Raw genomic sequence first — 21,448 nt, 5'->3', positions numbered from 1 at the left:
AACTTAGTGACCTCATTGTGTCTCATTCATGGCCCTGGTGGCCTCCCTGATTTGTACATTCATGCCTTTTCCCCCTTATGAAAGATGGGTTCTTTAAGATTTTTCGGTTTGGGAAGGTCTTCCACATCCTTTTCCAATCTCCTGCTACCTTTTCCCACCCTTTGGACACCTCTAGAACCCTCAAAATGCCCATAGATGAGATCCAGTAGTAAACTAGGACATCCTGTAGTAACTACAGGAAACCCTTTAGCAGCTTGTTTAAACCTGTTTTGAGCGGAAATGATAGTCTAAGCATAGGGTAGGCCCTCAAATTGACTTTTGTGCCCCTCAATGCCATTTTGGACCGGATTTTCCATTCCTTTCTCCCCTTTCTATTACATCTTTTAGGCATTGGACAAAAGCTAGAAAGAAATTAGAGACCCCTTGGAAAACCTCTTTTCATCACTGCAGTTTGAGTTCTATTTTGATGGTGAATGCCTTCTTTCCTTTTGTTGCCTTCTTCTTCTCTTTTTTGGCCTAGATGATTTCCTAATGGGATTTCAAGTACTATGTTTTGATTGGGTCTCTCTTAGGCACTGCCATTTTGGTTTTTAGCACAATTTGTTCCTTTCTTCCTTCTTGTAGCAAAATTTTGCCTTCTTGTAGCAGCCATTTCTTCTCTTTCAAGGTCTTATAACTATATGGGAGTGATGAGAATTGATGTAGAGGGTTTTGGTTGCTTGCCGATGTTGGAGAACACTTGCATTCATGAGAGAGAGATACATGGAGATTTTTTTTTCAATTTTTTTCTTCTTGGCCTACTAGTCGCCTCAATGAGGTTTTTAACTAGTAGGTTTGCCTAGGCGCCTCAAAGGAGGTTTTCACCTTGGGTTTTTTTTTTGGTTTGTTTTAGCCCATTGACTGCCTCATGGACATTTTAAATTAATGAGCCAATCTCAGGTGCCTCAAAGGAGGTTTTCACCTGAGATTTTATTTTTTTTTCTCTTATTTTTCATTTTTTAATTTCTTTTCCTATCCTACTCTACTTGAAAAAACAAAATCATTTTCAAGTGTAGGAATACTTCCAATGGAGCCACTTGCATAACTGGATGACAGATAAAATCATGTGTAGGCTCGAAAATTCTTTGACATGTACCTGAATGTAAGAGACCAAATTCCTTGACTTTGATGATATCAAGCACAATTTAAGAAGAGAGTATTGCTACAACTTAGTGACTGTCTGGAATCATATTTTAATATAGTTGTGATACCCTTGGTCCACTTACTGATTTGGATCATCTTGTGTTCTTCTTCCATCAAATTCAAATCTTCTTCTTTTTGCTAATTATTCTCTTCAACACATACAAGATCTGATGGTAAACATGAGGGCACTTTCCCAATCTCTGATTCTGATGTTTGCTCTTCGTCAAGTGCAACCGATGATTGTTTGGTCTTCTCATTTGAATCTTGTTTTTCTGCATGTTGTCCCTCAATGATATCAATACAATCTCTTTTTTGTGATACTATTCCTAATCTAAGATGAATACGATTTAGATCAAGAGAAGATGTTTGGAAGTGTTGTACCTCAAGATTGTAAGGGGGCTGAGCTACATCATTGTGTGGGTTCAAAAATGGTGGTACAGGTAGTTGAGTGGGAGTGTATATTTGAGATGGATGTGGTTGGGGTTGTGGTTGTGGTGGAGGTGAATGGTAGGGATAACATGGAGTTGGGTATGGAGGATATTGAGGAAAATATTGAGGATATTGTGGATGACTCCCATAAGTTCTTTGCCAACCTTGTTGCCAATATTGGTTTCGGGGTTGAGATGGCTAAGTTTTCCAAAGAAAGGGTGTGTTCTAATTACTTTGAGATGGATGTGCATAAGCTTGAAATTGTGAATTAGGCTCTTGCATCATATCAGGTTGAATAGGCTTCCATGGTCCTCTTGGAGCTACATAACATAGTTGCATTGGCAATTGACTTGCTCCATTGTCCTCTTGGTAAACTTCCTTCAACCTTGGTAATGAGGGGAAATATTTAATAGCATGTGATTCTGCATGGACAACACAAATATCAACATCTTCTTTTTCCTCATCTTGCATTCTTAACATTTCTACTTGTTTGGTTAGATTGCTAAGAATTTCTATTTTAAAGTCATCAAACAAATTTCCAAGTTTAGCTTGACTTACTGATCTTGATGCTGATTTACTTACTCTTGCCCTTCCTCTTGATATGTGTTTTCATGTTTCACAAATTTCTTCAAATGATAATTGATATACATCTCCTCTACTCATGAGATCAAGAATATCGATCCACTCATCCCTAATTGTTCTAAGAGGGTTTTTAGTGTGTCGGATCCTAAATGATGTAGTTTTTCCGTCTTAACATTATACATGAACCTCTCAATTAGACCCTCAAGGATCTCATATTCTTTTTGATTCATTCTAAATATTTCTTCTTTAAGATCATGATTTTTATATTTTTCTAGAAATGTCTTTTGCATACCATTCCATGATCTTATTGAATTAGTCCCTAAAATCATGAACCATTTAAGAGCTTTATCCTTCAATGTTGCCAGAAACAATATCAATTTTTTAGTGTTTAATAAGTAACCATAAGATCTACAAACAATTTCAAATTCAAATAGAAAGGTTTTCGGATCCTCTGACCTCATACCATGGAAGTTTGGAAGAAAAGATGGAGGGATGTTCTTCATGTGCACACTAACATCAGTATCTTGAATGGAAAATCCAAGAGGATCTTCTTCATTGTCATCATCTCCATCCATTTCTTCTACCTTCTTTGTCACTTCTTATTCTTCTACCTGCAAAAAGCAATGCTGATGTGGCTCTTAATGCACCATGTGATCAAATGCGGGGGGGGGGGTTGGTGTTGGAGGATTTTTTTGAATAAGAATTCTAATGTAATGCAGTTTTATCTTCTTGAAATGAAAGTTGCCTAATGCAATTTTTTGTTTTTGCAGAAAGTAAAAAGAAATGATTCAACTAGGGAAGAAAACAATGCATTCTTTGACACCTCCCCGACAATGGTGCCAAAAAGTGATGAGCCTCAGTATTGCAATAAGAATGTTGCAACTCCTAAGGCTACCAACTTTAATTATCAACCCCGGGTTCGTACAAACTTAAGAGGTATCGACACTATATGTGGAACATACAATGTGTCCTTCCTTTGCTCTCATGATGCAATGGAGTGCATGTAATGAAATCAAATCCTAAACTAATTGCTGAAAATGAAATGCTTGAAATGGAAACCTTAACCTATTGCAAGAAGGAAAATATGAGGAAAGAAACCTATTCTACTTCCATAAAGTAAATATCATGAAATAAATGTCAACTATTACATTTCAAAGAGTTTAGATCCACTAACAGAGTTCATTGGTGTGGCAATTAAGAAAATCATCATTGTATTATCCAATTCATAAATTTGTCCATTAACCCAAATCACTGAGATGTTTTGCATAGGTAAAAAAGCAAGTCCTAAGTGGTGTTTATCCCTTGCTAGGCATGGGATCCCCCACAACATGTTTTTGGGGCTTAAAGCCCAAGTTTTGGTCAATGCAATGTAAAGACTCTGAGAAGTACGGACGTAGAGCACGAAAGTCTAGGATGAGTCATAGGGTTGTCCACTCTAAGAATTGTAAAATAATGTAAAGTTGTGTCGGCCTACCCATGGTCTGCAGACCATGGGATTGTATAAATAGAGCGAGGCTCTAAGTGTAAATATAGTTTTTTGGCAAGAAAGCAATAGATAGATGTGAAGGCATGGTTAGAGGATAGAGGTGGATCTGAAGTGTATTGGGTCATAGTAGTAGGAAGAGGCTCTGCAACTGAGTGCGCAGAGGCCTAGTAGAGTCCACAACTGAGTGTGCGGACCCTGCAGTTGAGTGCGCAGGGCGGAGTCAGGTCTGTAATTGAACTAAACTTGAAAAGGATTATTAATAAAGATAAGTTTGATTCGGAATATTGTGCATCTATGGTTTTGTTTATTTTTGTGCATTTATATTGCTTTTGATTATGCGCACTTACTTGAAAATTGAATAAGTAATAAGAACTTTGGGCCCGCACAAACTAAGTCAACACACTAATATAATAGCGCAGTAAGGATTGAGATCAGGATAGTACTGTAGTCGCGCCCCTTACAAAGGTGCGCACAGGCTGCTGCGTGAAGCAGGGCAAGCGTGCAGGTTCAAACCGCGAACCTCCAAAACCTTCATCAAGACATCCCTAGGGTGCGAAAACCTGGTTCCAGCACCCTCCCATACTACTTCAGGTGAGACCTTAGTCTGCGCTCCGTGGACTGTTGCGAAAGGGCCAGTAGTACCGGGATTTGCTTGGCTAAATCACTTCTGAACCTGGGTTAGGCCCCACGTAGCCAACGAATGGTTCCGTTGCCGAGACAGGGATCTGCCTAAGGGATGTCTAATGTTGTGCCACTAGAACCCAACAAAGAAGGAAATTGAAGAGTGGTTGGACAAGAAGATTCACGAGTTCGCGACATAGGAAAATAGAACTCTGCAAGTATCTGAGAAAAAGTGGTTGGATTGCTACGTGTATACAGAAATCCACGAGATTTTCTTTGCATCCTTTCCTTCTGAACTATATGAGTGGATCGCAAGGTTAGCTGACAGCCAGGGAAGGTGTAGGCTCGACCAACCGATAGTGTGGACTCCGGAATTAGTACGCAGACTAGAGGCATTAGAAGATAAGATCGCGCGAGCTATGGACCATTGGCTCGACCAAATAATAGGGGGATTTATCACTGAGTTTGCGGTAGACATGACCGTGAGCTACAGTGAAGTAGAATGACGCTTTCTCAAAGGACCGTGAGGTAAGTATATTAAGTCTTTAAATACTTGGATTAAGATGCTATTATGTGAAAAGAGGGTCATGCGAATACATTAATGTTTGGGACAACGCGGAGCAGAAAGATCTACAAAAGCAGCGAAGAATTAGAAAATAGTCCCTTAATTTCACCTTCGTGAGAGAGCAAGGAAGAGCTCGCTAAGGTCTCTCTGAGAAGCGCGGTCAGTTTGATAAGGCAGTGCATTCCGTAGTTACCACCTCCACCCACGCCACCTCCCACTTCACCTCCCTCACCTCCATCTCCACCCACTCCACCTCCACCACCCCCACAATTCAGCATGGCAAGCGCGATCAAACTACCTGTATTCAGAGGGGTAGGGAATGAAGATCCGGACCAATTCTGGTTCGTGGTAAGAGCAGTATGGGAAGCGCAAGGTGTCACGGATGACAACATTAAGAAGGCTACATTGGTGAGCGCGCTGCAGGATCGTGCATTGACATGGTATATCAAGCACTCTAATGACCACCCAAACGCAGGGATAGCAAAGATCCAGAATGCGTTGAACAGAGAATTTAGCTGACCGAAATCAGAGACACAGTCAATCATTGGGTTTAAAGAGATCACGATGCTTCTAGGTGAGACCCCCTGGGATTTGGACTAAAGGCTGAAGAGTACGATTCGCGAGGCCAATATAGCGCTAATGGATGCACAACATCGCGCATGGTTTGTGGCATCTCTGACACCGCACTTGAGGATGACGCTGTCACAACAGAAACTTTCCACCCAGGCTGAAGCGTTGGAAATGGCAATGAGGTTGCATGAGACCCCAATACAAGACCCTGGGTTGGGAGTTCAACAAATCCACGCGCAACTACAAAATCTATGCCTGGAAATGTAAATGCTGGGTTGTGTTATATTCTTTCCATGTAGTTAACAGGGGGTTTAAGGGGCACTCGTAACCCCACTTTATGGGGTCCAGGGCAGCACCCCAGAAAATTTTGGTTTTGGACCCTATGTTAGGTTGGGCGGACCCACCTATGGTTTGGTGCATGATTTTCGCACATATTTTTTGGACGCGATGGTTTTTTGGTCCATGGTATTGGACGCGATGGTTTTCGGTCCATGGTATTGGATGCTTCGACATGTATAAATATGTATTGTAACAATGAAAGGAACATAATGAAAAATCAAGTTGGTAGTCCCAGTTTTGGGATCCAGTGGAAAATCTTTGTGTATATGTGTTTTATGTGTTCTGCTCTCACATTATTTATTTTCTGTGTTTTAGAATTTGTATGCAGGTAATTTCTGTATAGGGTTAAAACCTACATTTGGTATCAGAGCAGATTTGGCTTCAAAGAGACACCTATGTTGCTGAGGGGTTTCGCTCGGGCTTGTGGTAGACCCTGTTCAGTGGGAGATCTGCGAGATCGATTCTGGTGGTGAAAGAAGATGGTGAACAGTGGAAAGATAGAGATCGAGAAATTTAATGGTCAGAGTTTTGAGTTGTGGAAACTCAAGATGGAGGATCTGTTGGTGGATAAAGATCAGTGGATCGTGGTAGATCCAGGTACTAAACCAACGGGATTGTCCGATGAAGAATGGAAGAAGTTGGATCGGAAGGCAAAGAGAACAATACGATTGTGTGTCTTAGATTCAGTATTGTTGAATGTATGAGGGGAAGTTACGACGAAGGCTTTGTGGGACAAGTTAGGGACTTTGTACCAATCTAAGTCTCTGGTTAATAAACTGTTCCTGCGAAAAAAACTGTATAACCTGAGGATGAAAGATGGAGACTCGGTGACAGAGCATATGAACGCATTTAATACTATGGTAAGTTAGTTAGCATCTGTTGATATTAAAATTTTAGATGAAGATAAGTGCATCAGTTTGTTGTGTTCTCTACCAGATTCGTGGGATAGTCTAGTTATTGCAATAGGTAGCAATGCAACTGCCTTGCAGTTTGATGAAATAGTCTCAGCCTTGCTGACGGAGGAGATGAGACAAAAAAATATGGAGAGCCAAAATGGTGATGCCTTGTTTGTACAAGGATGGTCCCAGAACAGAAACAAAAATAAGTCATCGAGTGGGAGATCTAAATCTAGAGGGAGATCTAAATCTCCAGGAAAACTTGTAAAGGTGGTATGCTGGAAATGCGGAAAGGAAGGCCACTTCAAAAGGGACTATAAATCTAAAGCTCCTGAAAAAGGAAAGGGATCTGATGAGGCTTCTTCTACAGAGGTGAAAACCACCTCAGATGAAGGTGGGATGTGTACTTGGCTTCTTCAAGTACACATGTAGATCATGAGGCATGGTTGATTGACTCAGGTGCATCCTTTCACTTCACTCCCCATAGAGAGTGGTTCTGTGAGTATGAGAAATGTGATGGTGGTGATGTCTTCTTGGGGGATGACAGGAAGGCTAGAATCATTGGTCATGGAAAAGTAAAGTTGAAGCTGCAAGGTGGAAGGGTTAGAACACTTCCGGGTGTTCTGCATATTCCTGCATTAGCCAAAAATATGATTTCTGTTAGTAAGCTGGATGATGCAGGTGTAAAAACAGTGTTCGAGAAGGATACCTGCAAGATGGTTCAAGGAGAACTGGTATTGATGTGGGGAGTTCAGATTGGAACTCTGTACAAGCTGCAAGGTAGCATGGTTGTTGATGGGTGCAACAGTTCTGTGGTTCCTGAAAGTGGAGCAGAAAATCTAGTGGTCTCTGGAGAGAAGACCATGCTGTGGCATCAAAGGCTTGGACATATTGGAGAGAAAGGCCTTTGAATACTTCATGGTAAAGGTATGGTAGAAGGTATGAGTAATAGCTCTCTGGATTTTGATTTCTGTTAAAATTGTGTATATGGGAAGCAGAATTAGGCGAGTTTCCCCTCTGGTAGTAAGAGGGCGAAACAGATATTAGAACTTGTGCACAGTGATGTGTTTGGACCTGTGAAGGTTCCATCACTGGGTAAGTCTGTGTACTATGTATCATTTATAGATGACTTCTCAAGGAATACATGGATATATTTCCTTAAGAAGAAATCTGAAGTCTTTGACAGGTTTAAAGAATTTAAGGCTCTAGTGGAAAACCAGACAGAGAAGAAGATAAAGGTACTGAGGACAGATAATGGTGGAGAGTTTTGCAGTAAGGAATTTGAAGAATTTTGTAAGAAGTGTGGTATAGCACGGCAGAAGACTACTCCATATACACCTCAGCAAAATGGAGTTGTAGAAAGAATGAATAAGACGATGGAAAGGGCAAGAAGCATGCTCAGTGGTGCCAGGTTAGGACAGGAACTCTGGGCAGAGGCGGTGGATACTGCATGTTACCTGGTCAACAGGTCACCTTCATTAGCGTTGGAGGATAAGACTCCACAAGAGGTATGGACTGGTAAGAAACCCTCTCTTTCACATCTGAGGGTATTTGGATGTGATGCATATGTACATGTTCCAAAGGGGAAACGAACTAAGTTGGATAGTAAATCTGAAAAGTGCATCTTTATTGGGTATAAGGATGGTTGAAAGGGTTATAAGCTTTGGAACCCAGTGACACGGAAGGTTGTGTACAACCGAGATGTGGTGTTCAGAGAGATGAAAGATGTTATTAAACATGAAGTCCAACGAATGGAACCTGAGAAGATAGAGTTTGAGCTAAAGGAGGAAGAATCATACTCTACAGCAGAGGAGGAATCAGAAGATGAAGAGCCACAAACTCCGACTGTGAGAAGATCAGTTCCAGAAAGAAGGCAGCCTGAAAGGTATATTCCATCTGCTTTCTGTTCAAATTTTGCTTTATCTATTACTGATGATGATCCCAGAACTGTGAAGGAAGCAGTAGATTCATAGGATGGAAAACTCTGGAAAGAGGCCATGGTTGATGAAATGGCATCTTTGCACAAAAATGAAGCTTGGGATCTGGTGGAGTTGCTGGCTGGGAGGAAACCCATTGACAGCAAATGGGTGTTTAAAAAGAAGACAAATGTAGAAGGAAAAGTGGAGAAATACAAAGCTCAGTTGGTATCAAAAGGTTATTCCCAGGTGTCGGGAATTGATTTTGGTGATATTTTTTCTCCTGTTGCCAAGGTAACTTCTATTAGATTACTTTTATCTGTTGCTGCTGCTTTTGATTTTGAGGTAGAACAGATGGATGTGAAGACAACATTTCTTCATGGGGATCTGGAAGAGGAAATCTACATGAAGCAACCTGAAGGCTTTGCGGTGAAGGGTAAGAAAGAACTAGTATGCAAGTTAAAGAAGTCTTTGTATGGGTTAAAACAGTCACCAAGGATGTGGTATCAAAAATTTGATACATTTATACGGGGACTTGGCTTCACCAGAAGCAAAGCAGATCATTGTGTGTATTTTAAATTAATTGGTGACCGTGTTATTTATCTGGTCTTGTATGTGGATGATATGTTGCTGATTAAAAATGACAAAGAAATTATCCAGGATTTGAAGACCCAATTGTCCTCCAAATTTGACATGAAATATCTTGGTGCTACAAACTATATTTTGGGCATGGAAATTAAAAGAGATCGGGAAAAGATGAAGCTTTGGTTAAACCGGAGGAAGTATGCCGAGACAATACTGCAGAGGTTTAATATGCAGGATAGTAAACCGGTGAAGGTTCCTATTCCTGTAGGTGTGAGGTTATCTACTGGGCAGTGTCCCAAGACACAAGAAGAGGAAGAGGACATGTCCCGTGTTCCATATGCAAGTGCAGTCGGTAACCTGATGTATGCAATGGTCTGTACTAGACCAGACATTGCACATGCAGTGGGAGTATTGAGCAGGTTTATGTCAAAACAAGGAAAGGAGCATTGGACAACAATGAAGCGGGTTTTCAGGTATTTGCGTGGCACTAATGATTATGGTTTGTGCTACCAAGGAAGACCAGGATTGGATAGAGTGTTGGATATTCGTGGCTTTGTTGATGCAGATTGGGCTGGAGATCTGGATCAGAGAAGATCTACAAGTGGGTATGTGTTTAACCTATTTGGAGGTGCAGTCAGTTGGATGAGTAAGAAACAATCTGTAGTGGCACTGTCAACTACAGAGGTAGAATACATGGCAGCCACTCATGCAAGCAAGGAAGTAGTTTGGTTGCAGAGATTGTGTTCAAGTATGGGGTTAGTACAGGAAGCTATAAGGATAGACTGTGACAGCCAAAGTGCAATTTTCTTGGCAAAGAACCCCGCATATCATTCAAAGACAAATCACATTGATGTTTAGTATCACTTTGTGAGGGATATGATAGAAGACAAAAAGGTGTTGCTGGTAAAGGTGGATACTTTGAAGAATACTGCAGATGCATTGACAAAATCTGTGAGCTCTGAGAAGTTCTCTTGGTGTAGAGAGACAATGGGCATTTCAGGGCTGAAAAAATGACTAAGCTCTCTTGTGGCCCCCTGTGGAAAGAAAACAACAAGTGGGAGAATGTTGGGTTGTGTTATATTCTTTCCACGTTGTTAATAGGGGGTTTGAGGGGCACTCGTAACCCCACTTTATGGGGTCTGGGGCAGTGCCCCAGAAAATTTTGGTTTTGGACTCTATGTTAGGTTGGGTGGACCCACCTATGGTTTGGTGCATGATTTTGGCACATGTTTTTTGGACGCGATGGTTTTTCAGTCCATGGTATTGGACGTGATGGTTTTCGGTCCATGGTATTGGATGCTTCGGCATGTATAAATATGTATTGTAACATTGAAAGGAACATAATGAAAAATCAAGCTGGTAGTCCCGGTTTTGGGAACCAGGGGAAAATCTCTGTGTATATGTGTTTTATGTGTTTTGCTCTCGCATTATTTATTTTTTGTGTTTTAGAATTCGTATGCAAGTAATTTATGTATGGGGTTAAAACCTACAATAAAGTTTGAAGCAAGATAGGGCACTGCGGCTAGAGGTGCGCGAGGAAGTATGGTGCATAAAATGCAAAGGCCAGGGCCATGACAAGGATCACTGTCCAGTGTTCGCGAACTACTTGGCAGGAGGGGGGCCAATGCCATTGAGACCAGAGGCACAGGCAGGGCCGAGTGTGGCACCCGCGTTATGGTGCGCGATTTGTCAGATAGGAGGAAAACACACAATGGATAATTGTCATTTGTTGCAGAAGTATACACAGACTCCCTAACAGTTGTTTTGTAATTTCTGTAGGTCGGTAGGCCATGACGAGCACACTTGTCGCAACTATGAGTTAATGATGGATCAGACCCTAGCCTATAGGATGCAGACAGAAACACGAGCCCTCGACCCAGCTACGGGGATGGCACGTGCTGGATTTCAGGGGCGAGGTTGAGGACGAGGAGGAATGGGACTAGGAAGGGGCCGTGGATATTTAATTTGTTACAATTGCGGAGGACCAGGGCACTATGCCCGCGATTGTAACAACCTGATGAGGGTATCATGTTCGTACTGTTCTCATTTTGATCATGAAACAATAGATTTCCCTATGCTGATCACACAGATGTGCGAAAAAGGGGTATTCCAGCCTCCTCCGACTCAGAATATACAAATGATGAGGTCTGAACCACGCGAAGAAGACCCAAACGTGAACATGATGCTCAGAAGCAGTGCGACCACGGGGGAGGATAAGGGGAAGTAGCCTGAGGAAGATACATGGGTTCATAGGGCTCCTACAAAGGAACCTGAGTTTGACTTAGAACGCATAAAGGAAACGTTCATGGAAGCTAAGAAGAGCTTCGCAGAGGCCTCCACATCAGGTAGTAAGGATCAACCAGAGCCAGGAATGGATCCTTCAATGCTCACTAACTTTCTGGAGACATACATGAAACTACTGCATGACAACAAGGCAATTAAGGGACTACAGGAGTTGATCACTAGGTGCGTGGGGTTAGGAGAACCACGCGTAGTCCGGAAATTGGGGAAGCATGCATTGCACATCGAGAGGGAAATGAGATTGATTGCGCAGATTGGTGAGTATGAAATGGATCAGGTAATCCTAGATCTGGGTTCAGACGCGAATGTGTTACCGAAGCAAACATGGGAACGCATGGGCAGGCCCACGTTACAGTGGTCCCCTATTCAATTACGAATGGCAAACCAACAGAAGATTTTGCCCATGGGGAGGTTGCAAGGGGTAACAGTTGATATTGAAGGCGCGAGCACACAGACAGATTTTGAAGTGATAGAGATTGTTGATGACAACAATCCCTATCCCGCACTGTTAGGAATCGACTGGGCCACTGATATGAACGGAGTCATCAATTTAAAGAAGCGCAAGATGATATTCGAGAAAAATTCACTACACATAGAAGTCCTGCTAGACCTAGCTGAAGGAGCGCGCTACACTGAACCAATGCGCGACAATGAGTTGGATTGTATTTACAAGATAATTGCGCGAGACCAGGATCGGGTGAATCTGACTGCAGATGGGAGAATCTCGTGGGAGTGCGAAAGCTCCTACACTTCGGATTCAGATGAAGAAGTAGACTGATGGCAGAATCGGTTGCACGAAGTAACAACACTGAACTGCAACATTATGGTTAGATCACTGCGTTGTGTGACAACAGAGGCAAGGGAACTGCCGATATATGATGGATTGACAACGGTGGATGAATTATTGAGCAAATTTGAAAGCGCAGTACTGGAACACAACGTTCAATGCGTTGAAATGGGCCCTATGCGAAACACCTGCACGATGGTGGGGTACACATCAAAGCGATTTTGAGGACTGGCACGGATATAGAAGGATGATGCGCCTATAGTTTGGAAACCCCTAGCTTCGAACGAGAGTCGGGCAGTCAGGACGAAGTAGCTTGCGTGCCCACTTATGTCAATGGGTACAGACGTGTGCTGTGCAGTCCACACAAACACACCCCAAACTAAGGATCGAAAATCGGAACAGGACGCAGCAGCAGGAAAGGCGACGTGCACCACAAACATTCCACATAGAAGCATTCAAGAAGGTATGTGGAATCCTGAACAGAGTTCACTAGGCGAGACGAACTGATTGGGACCTGCACGTACTAATGGTCCGATGGACCTCTAGGGCCATGTACAAAAACCTGAGCGCGGAGACGATCTCGACGCTGACGAGAAAAGTCGAGGCCATAGTTTTGGAAGAAAGGAATCCTCATGTAGTAGCTCCCATAGTTAGGACAGTACGCGAGGACTAGGATGAAGGAATTATGTAGCCGCGCGAGGACGAACATATGCAGATTCAGAAAGCCATTCGGTGGGGGAACCTTAAGCTTCGCGAACTCAAAGATCGGGTATGACTGAGGAAGAAAAGCGTGTTAATGGATGTAGAGAGCAAAGAACTGGAAAACGAAATTGCGCAAGCCTGCCACGTCGATAAACTAAGAATGATAAGACAAGATATGGGCAGCCATACTACTGCGTTAGAAGATTTCCACCGAGAATTTGTAACTTTGCTCCCATGGCTGCGACCAAATGTTACCAGACAAAGTAACCAGGGGAACGCACTGCATAAGGGAGAATGCACGACGATGACTGTCGTGAGGGTAATTGAGGAGTGCCCGTGGACTAGGCTGGAAGGTAAATTGAAGCCTCACACAGGTGGTGCGACCACCTGACTATCCGTAGGGAGCATAGTCTCAGCGCTCCAAGGAGTTGAAAGAGAGCATGGGACTATAAAAGAGTCTGTATGGGAGATGCGCAATAAGGAGGATGCACGCAAAATCAGTGTGTCACAGGGGTCGCGCTTGTGCATAGGGGCTGCACTGCTGCACAGGTAGGTTGGGAAGTGACCGTTGGTGTCACTGTTCACGACAAGATGTCCAATTTAAGACAACGAGGGGCGGGCAGCGGGCAATTAAAACACGAAGTCAGAACTAGATTTGGGACGATCTGCCGCTAATCTAGCATTAATGGGCCAAATGAGGGGGGAATGGTCGAATTTGAATTCAAAAAGGCCTATAAATCATAGGTGGCTATCCAGCGAACAACCCTTGGCATTTTGAGAATTCAATTGTTGCGCTATCAAGTGGGTATGGACCTTACGAATTTGGAGGCTTTGAGAGCAAGTTCAGTGTTTGAGACATTGCCGAAGGAGACACAGGACTTCCTAAACAGAATGATGTCGACAACCGAGGGAGCCACGCAGAGCCCTACGCTACTAGTGGGGGATGCACCGGAAATTCCTAAATCGCCCCGAACACCGAGGCCCAAAAAGGATCCACAGGCAGCAGGACTGGTCCGTATGTCTCCACGAAATCCGTGGTTTGGTAAACTGTCTATGGAAGACAAGGGAAAGACTGTTAATCTTGATACATATGATGAAGAGGAGGATCTCCAGGCGTTTGTAGAAGAGATCGAGGCGAATGAAGAAATGGAGGAAGACATTCAGCCAGTTCGCGCTGCAGCAAAATTGCCCAAGTATGTCCCTCCGCGGAGAGGGAAAGAGAAAGTACCCAAGGATTTGGATGCTGTTAAGAGCGCACCCCAAACCCCGCTCCTCCTAGATGGAATTCTGTTTGAAGGTTCGGTTTTGGGTCGGGTGCCCACGATGAAATTTGAATATTGGGACCTCGTGAATAGCGAAAAGTTCCCACATTTGGAGACTAGCAAACTCATGAAACAGAGCAAGGAGGGGTCAGTTACAATACTAGAGCCATGGAAATGGCTGTGTGGTGTGGAGGAGGCTGGCTACTCCACCTACTATGGATTCCACACTTTCCCTGGGCACTGATCACGATCTTTGTCATCAGGAAACTTATTTTCCTGGTGCATTATGGGTACTTGTGGCTGGAGGAGCCCATTCGAATCACGACGGAGCTTATTCACAGGATTTCTTGGCTTCCCTATATGGGAAGGGACCCCACGGAAATAGCTGGCAAAAGCGGAGATTTGGTGCTTGCAGAGGCCATGAAGAAGAAATACAAGTTGGAAAAGAAGCAGAGAGGCTATGTAATTAGTAGCATTCAAGACAAAGGGGTGCGCATAGCCACCCAGCTGTTGGCAGGGAAGGTGATGCGAAAATGCCACGGCAACAAGGTACCAACGACGATCATCACGCTGGACGAACAATGCACAGAGGGGGTACAGTTCAACTGGGCACAGTTCCTCTGTGAGGAGTTTCTAACGAACTGCAAGGAGGCCCAGGAGCAGGGTAAGACCTTCCACTATGTGTGGTTGCTCTTATCCATCTTGTTGGTTGCAAGGGAATTGCCTGAGGACCGTTAGTTTCCTCCTCTTGAATAGGACTTGCTGGAGGCAGCAAAATATGCGTTGCTCTGGGCGAAAAAGGGCGCCACGCAAATCTGCGAGACCAAGATCTTCTGGATACTCATGGAGGCAAGCGTTTGGATGTGGATCAACAAAAGGCCGCGCCTATCCCCCATGGTGTACGATAGTCTGTGGAGCTTTGCAGACTTTAAGGTGGATATGCACAATGTGTATATCAAGGCGCGGAAGGATCCATAGTAGAACTGGACCAAACTCCCATTCATCGTGATTGATGACGCTGTTTTCGCTGTGCTCGACTCATGGCCACCCGAGTGTCGTGCCCCGGATCTGGCAGCACACGATGAGACAACAATACAAAAATAGAAGGATGCCACTAAGCTGCTGGAACATCATAAGTGCAATGAGTAGTTCGACAAGGAGGTAAGGTATTCCCGCGAGGCAATGAAGGTTGCCATAGAGCAGACCAAGGTTGCCATAGAGTAGACCAAGGCTGCCGAAAAAGCAGCAGCAGCATCGGCAACTGGGGCCACCACGACGCAGGAGGAAAGAGGCCCGGACCTGACCACAGGACAGGGGACAGATGACACGGTGGAAGGCGCAGACCCAAGCACGACATCTACACAACTAAAATGGTCGCGCGGTACGGAACGAACAAGGCCACAGAAGAAGACCAAGGCTTCCAAACTAGATGGTGAACCTATTACACTGATAGAGGGTGACCTATATGACATTGGTGACACAGTTCGCGAGGTCACCAGGGAAGCGCTCCAGGAAGCAATGACAGAGCAGTAGAATGTGTTGGGGGTCCTCAGGGTGCAATTGCAAGGACTTCAGGTGTGGCCCCTACAAGAAGGAACAGTAGCCACCTACAGTGCCGTGGGTACATCAGCAACAAAGCAATTGTTGCGGGCCAAAATGGCTAACACCTTCGTGTTGCTGGAAGGAGCACTAACAACGAATAGCATGGAGGACAGAGCCGCGGTGGGCCGGATCAAGGGACTTGGCCTAAACTTGGCTGCCCTTCTGCGAGATATATTATACCAGCTGCAGGACGGAGCGACAATAGAACTCCGTGCTCGGGAAGGACGCGCAGTGCAAATGCTCAGTGAATAGTGAATTAACATCGAGCAACTTAGCCTACAATGCGATGAAGTGCTGGCTCAGAATCAACAGCTGGAGTAGATAGTAGAGGAAGAATGTCGCCACGCCCCAGAGCTAGAAATTGCAACAGACCTACCAATCGGAGTGCGGATTCACAAATTGGCTAGTGGATTCTGCAAGGCAAAGGAGGAAGCAACAAGGATCCATCTGGACCTCAACCTTCAGATTACTGAATTAAAGGTGCAGTCATCCACACCCTCGGAAGTTCGGGAACAACGCGCTGGCGTTATCCAAAAGGGGTTGGAGGAAATAGGACAGGCAATGCAGACCTGTACAACAATGTTGGAAGAATCCTTCGTGGTCCTCACTTCCCTACAGGAGGACCCCACCATACAGTGCTTGGAAACAGAGGTGCGGGAGCTTCAAATGCAATATGATAGTGTGCACGGGACGACGCAGATAGTGGTCTTGACCTAGCGGCTCGCGAAGCTATAGCAAGCGAAGGCATTGAAGGAACAAGTGGATGCCGTGCGCCAAAAAGAGGCAGTACTTAAAGCTTGCATCCAGCCTTGGATTGATGAGGCCTTCCTCATCACTACCCACATCAAAGGAAAATTTGCATAGATGAAAGTAATGCATGCTTTAAGACAAGGATTTTCTCCTGACGGCGAGCATTCAACTGAAAGAGTCGAGCAGATCTAGCAGATGGCAGAGCAGTGCGCTACGGACCTTCAAGCAACCCAGACATAGTTGAAAGGGCTCCGTGCCAAGATCATTGCATAGTGACTCGGGATGAGTCACGATGATTGTGTTGGGGGCCTATTGGGCATGGGATTCCCCACAACATGTTTTTGGGGCTTAAAGCCCAAGTTTTGGTCAATGTAATGTAAAGACTCCGCGAAGTACGGACGTGGAGCGCAAAAGTCTAGGATGAGTCATAGGGTTGTCTGCCCTAAGAATTGTAAAATAATGTAAAGTTGTGTTGGCCTACCCATGGTCCACAGACCATGGGATTGTATAAATAGAGCGAGGCTCTAAGTGTAAAGATAGTTTTTTGGCAAGAAAGTAATAGATAGATGCAAAGGCATGGTCAGAGGATAGAGGTGGATCTGAAGTGTATTGGGTCGTAGTAGTAGGAAGAGGCTCTACAGCTGAGTGCTCAGAGGCCTAGTAGAGTTCGCAGCTGAGTGCACAGACCCCTGCAGTTAAGTGCACAGGGCAAAGTCAGGTCTGTAATTGAACTGAACTTGAAAAGGATTATTAATAAAGATAAGTTTGATTCGGAATATTGTGCATCTTTGGTTCTATTTATCTTTGTGCATTTATATTGCTTTTGATTATGCACACTTACTTGAAAGTTGAATAAGTAATAAGAACATTAGGCCCACACAAACTAAGTCAAAGCACTAATATAATAGCGTAGTAAGGATCGAGATCAGGATAATACTGTAGTCGCGCCCCTTACAGAGGTGCGCACAGGCTGTTGCGCGAAGCAGCGCAAGCACGCAGGTTCGGACCGCGAACCTCTAGAAATTTCATCAAAACATCCCTAGGGTGTGGAAACTTGATCTAGCACCCTCCCATACTACTTCGGGTGGGACCTCAGTTCGCGCTCCGCGGACTGTTGCCGAAAGGGCCAATATTACTGAGATTTGCTTGGCTTAAACACTTCTAAACCTGGGTCAGGCCCCACATAGCCAACATCCCTCCTCAACCATTTATTTAGATCCTAGGGGTCATGATTCAACCTTAAGGGATCAAAACCAATATTTTTGATCAAATATGGGCAAGTATATACACGTTGGAAGAGTACTACAGGAAACTATAGGAAACTACTGGATGTTACAGATTTACTACATGAAGTTATAATTCATCGAATGACCAAAAAAATAAAATCCAAATTGGATGGGACACTTTTTTTTTATTGAATAGGATGTATTAGGTCTCCATTCCAAGTGGAATCACTCAAAAAGACCTCTGTTAACCCATGCTAAAAAATAGTAGAAAATTACTACTCTAAAATCTAGAAATTCTAGAACCTGTGAGTTAGTAAATCTATCGAACGCCTAACATAATCAAGTAAAAATGCAATGGAGTAAATTTTGTTATTAAATATAATGTTTTTATAATCTAATGCAAGTGGAATCAACTCAATTGAAGCTCGTTAGCATGTTCTAAAAAATAGCAGAAATTTACTGTTATTTGCCACAAGGGACTTCTAGAAATCTAGATTTGGGAATAAGCAAACTAATCCAAGTAGCTCAATGATTACTATGACCTTCCAAAGTTGTTCCAAGGATGAAATGATTCTTTTGATCCTGCAAAATAACTTACTTCAACCATTTAACCCAATCCTACAACAAGAAATCATCAATACTAAATGCAGAAATAGGAAAAAATAAGAACAAGAGATGCATGTGAATAAGAAGTGAAAGGAAGAAGAGTAAATGATACAAAAGGGCTCTGAGGCTCCTAGGATGGCCAAGCCCAAGGAAAATCAGAGTCCTATGAAGGAGACCAAGATTTAGAAGCTGAACATGGCACCAATCTTCATTATTTCCATCAATACAATTACATCCATGTAAGAAATGAAAGTGGAGCTGCAAAAATACGAGTTTTCTCCCCAAGAAGACTAAGAAAACTCCACACCTAGAGGAAAATTCGACTTGGTACTTATAAAAAATGATTAGGAAGCATTCCCCATGAAAGGAGGAAGCTTTCCCCACAAAAATCCCTCAAATAGTGGATTTGGTTCCCAATACTAGGAATCTGCATTAAATGACAGGGAACACATTCCTAGATTTTATCAATCATTGGAGCTCCAGAATCTGTGCAATAATTTCAAAATATCTTCTTGATTTATTATTTAATATTGATCCTCCTATAGTAGGGAGAAAGTCCCTAAATTATCTCCTTCCAAATCTTCATAATCTGTGCAATATTCTCACAATATTCCACAAAAATAAATAATATTAGGTACAAATATGCAATTATCCATAAACCTTCCTAATGAACATATTAAAGTTAAAAATACATTATCTAATGCAAAAAGAGAGGTTTAATGTGTTGAAGGATTGTCAGACGGGCCTTAATTTATGTCTAATTTGGAGGCCCATCACTATCTTCAACACTAGCTTTATGACAAAATTCAACAATTTTTTGTAATCTTGGAAAGGGAGAAAGCCATGTTGTTCCAAGGTCTTGATTTAGAATTGGTAACATTGAGTAAGTTTTTGATGGATGCATGCACTAAATGGCTTCCATGACTAAGTGTGCCATAGTGGCAAGTCGCTCCTTTTTCTCTTGCAGTTGGGTCTTTAGCTTTCTATTATGTATTTGCAGTTGCTCCATCATATTAGCTTCCTTGATTCTAAGATCAACCATTTCCTCACCCATCTTCTTCATCTTCTTTTACATTAGACCCACATCCTCAACTCCTTGGATTTTGCAAGTTTCATTCACCTGTGGGTCTGACCCCTTTCCTTCTTAAGCTCAAAGAACAATGGAACTGCAAAATGTGTAGGGAGGATCTTCCCTTCTTCAAACCATTTGTAGTAGGATCCTAAGCATGGTTATAGGGATTTGGGTCTTTTAGGTCTAAATTTTTCTCTTGCGCCCCCACAACCCCTTTTTATAGCTATCTTTCATATTCTTGTAGTTGTGCAGTGCCTTCCTGTAGCGTTGTTTTGCCTTCTTGTAGCGTTGTTTTGCCTTCTTGTAGCACTGCAATTTATCTTATAGCTTGATGGTCTATTCAGGGGTTTGGGTTTTCCTGGTGCTGAGCCTCTTTTGTGGGGCATGCAGTTTCTTGCCTTCAGGTTTGATGGAGGTTATTTCTTCTACTGGCTTCTTACCCCTTTCTAATTCCCCCCCTTCACTACAACAAAACCAGTGATTTGCGCCAGATTTAGTGCCAGATTTTAGTGCATTTTTTTTGTAATTGTGATGAGCAACCTGGTGCTAAATCTGGCTCTATTGTACAATTTTTAAAGCGTCCTTTTTTGCACCTGATTTTGCATCCTTTTCACGGTAGATTTTGCATCATTTTTTACACCAAACTATGCATCATTTTTTGCGTCAAATTTTGAACCAAGATTTGCATCTTATTTTATGACAGGTTTTGCTTCTAGTTTTGTGTCATTTTTTGCATCTATTTTTCATTCTCTTTTGCTTCTTATTTTGTGTCATTCTTTGCTTCCATTTTTGCACCATCATTTGCATCAAGTTTACACTGTATTTTGAATCCAATTTAACGTCTTTTTATGCATCCATTTTGTGTCAGTTTTTGCATCTAGTCTTACGCCAGGTTTTGTATCTAGTCTTACACTAGTTTTTGCTTCTATTTTTGCACCAGCTTTGGTGCCTATCTTTGCACCATGTGTTGAATTTGATTAAGCACCAAATTTTGCATCCATTTTTGTGCCCATTTTTGCATCTTTTTTTGGACCATTTTTTACATCCACATTTACGTTTGATTTGTCTCCATTTTTCCCATCTCATTTTGCACCATATTTTGCGTCATTTGTTTCATCCAATTTTGCATCATTTTTAACACCATCTCTTGCATCTAATGTTACATCATTTTGAACATCCAAATTTGCATTTATATTTGCATCTTATGTTGAGTCATGTGTTGTGTCCACCTTTGCATCTTATTTTGTGTCTAATGGTACATTCAATTTAGAGTCATTTTTTACGTCTACTTTTGTATTTGTTTTTGCACCAAGTTTTGCACCCAATTTTAAGCTATTTTATGCCCCTTTTTGCACCATTTTTTTGTGTCTACTTGTGTCCAATGTTGCACCATTATTTACACAGACTTTTTAATCCAATTTTGCATTTTTTTGGTGTCTAGTTTTACATCGTTTTCCCCATCCAAATTTGCATCTTTTTTTGCCTCATTTTGTGTCCACATTTGCATATAATTTTGTGTCCGAGTTCGAGCCTAAATTTGCATGTGATTAAGAATCATTTTTTACATCCAATATGGCATCCTTGGTTTCACCTTTTTTCAGCCCCATTTTGCATCTTGTTTTATGTCTTTTCTTACATCTTTTTTTTTTTCTTTTTTTGCACCCAAGTTTGCATCCCAAATTTACACCATTATTTGCATCATCATTTGGCATATTAATTTGTAACGTTTTTTGCTTCTTTTTAACGCTCAACTTTGCATCTTATTTTACATCTAGTTGTTGTCTTTTTTTGCATCTAATTTGGTGCCCATTTATGTGTCCTTGTTTTTGCCCAATTTGATATCCTTTTGTATGCCATGTTTTTTTCCCTTCTTTGTGTCAACTATTGCACAATTTTTCACTTCTAATTTAAAACACTTTGTATGTCAATTGTTTGCATTTTGTATTAATTCCTAGTTTAACATCCAATT

Source organism: Pinus tabuliformis, chromosome 1_2, assembly GCF_031772625.1.
Source record: "Pinus tabuliformis cultivar Carrire ecotype Pingquan chromosome 1_2, CPIR1, whole genome shotgun sequence".
Classification (NCBI taxonomy): domain Eukaryota; kingdom Viridiplantae; phylum Streptophyta; class Pinopsida; order Pinales; family Pinaceae; genus Pinus; species Pinus tabuliformis.
The sequence above is the reverse complement of the archived record's forward strand: the minus strand, read 5'-3'. Positions refer to the sequence as shown.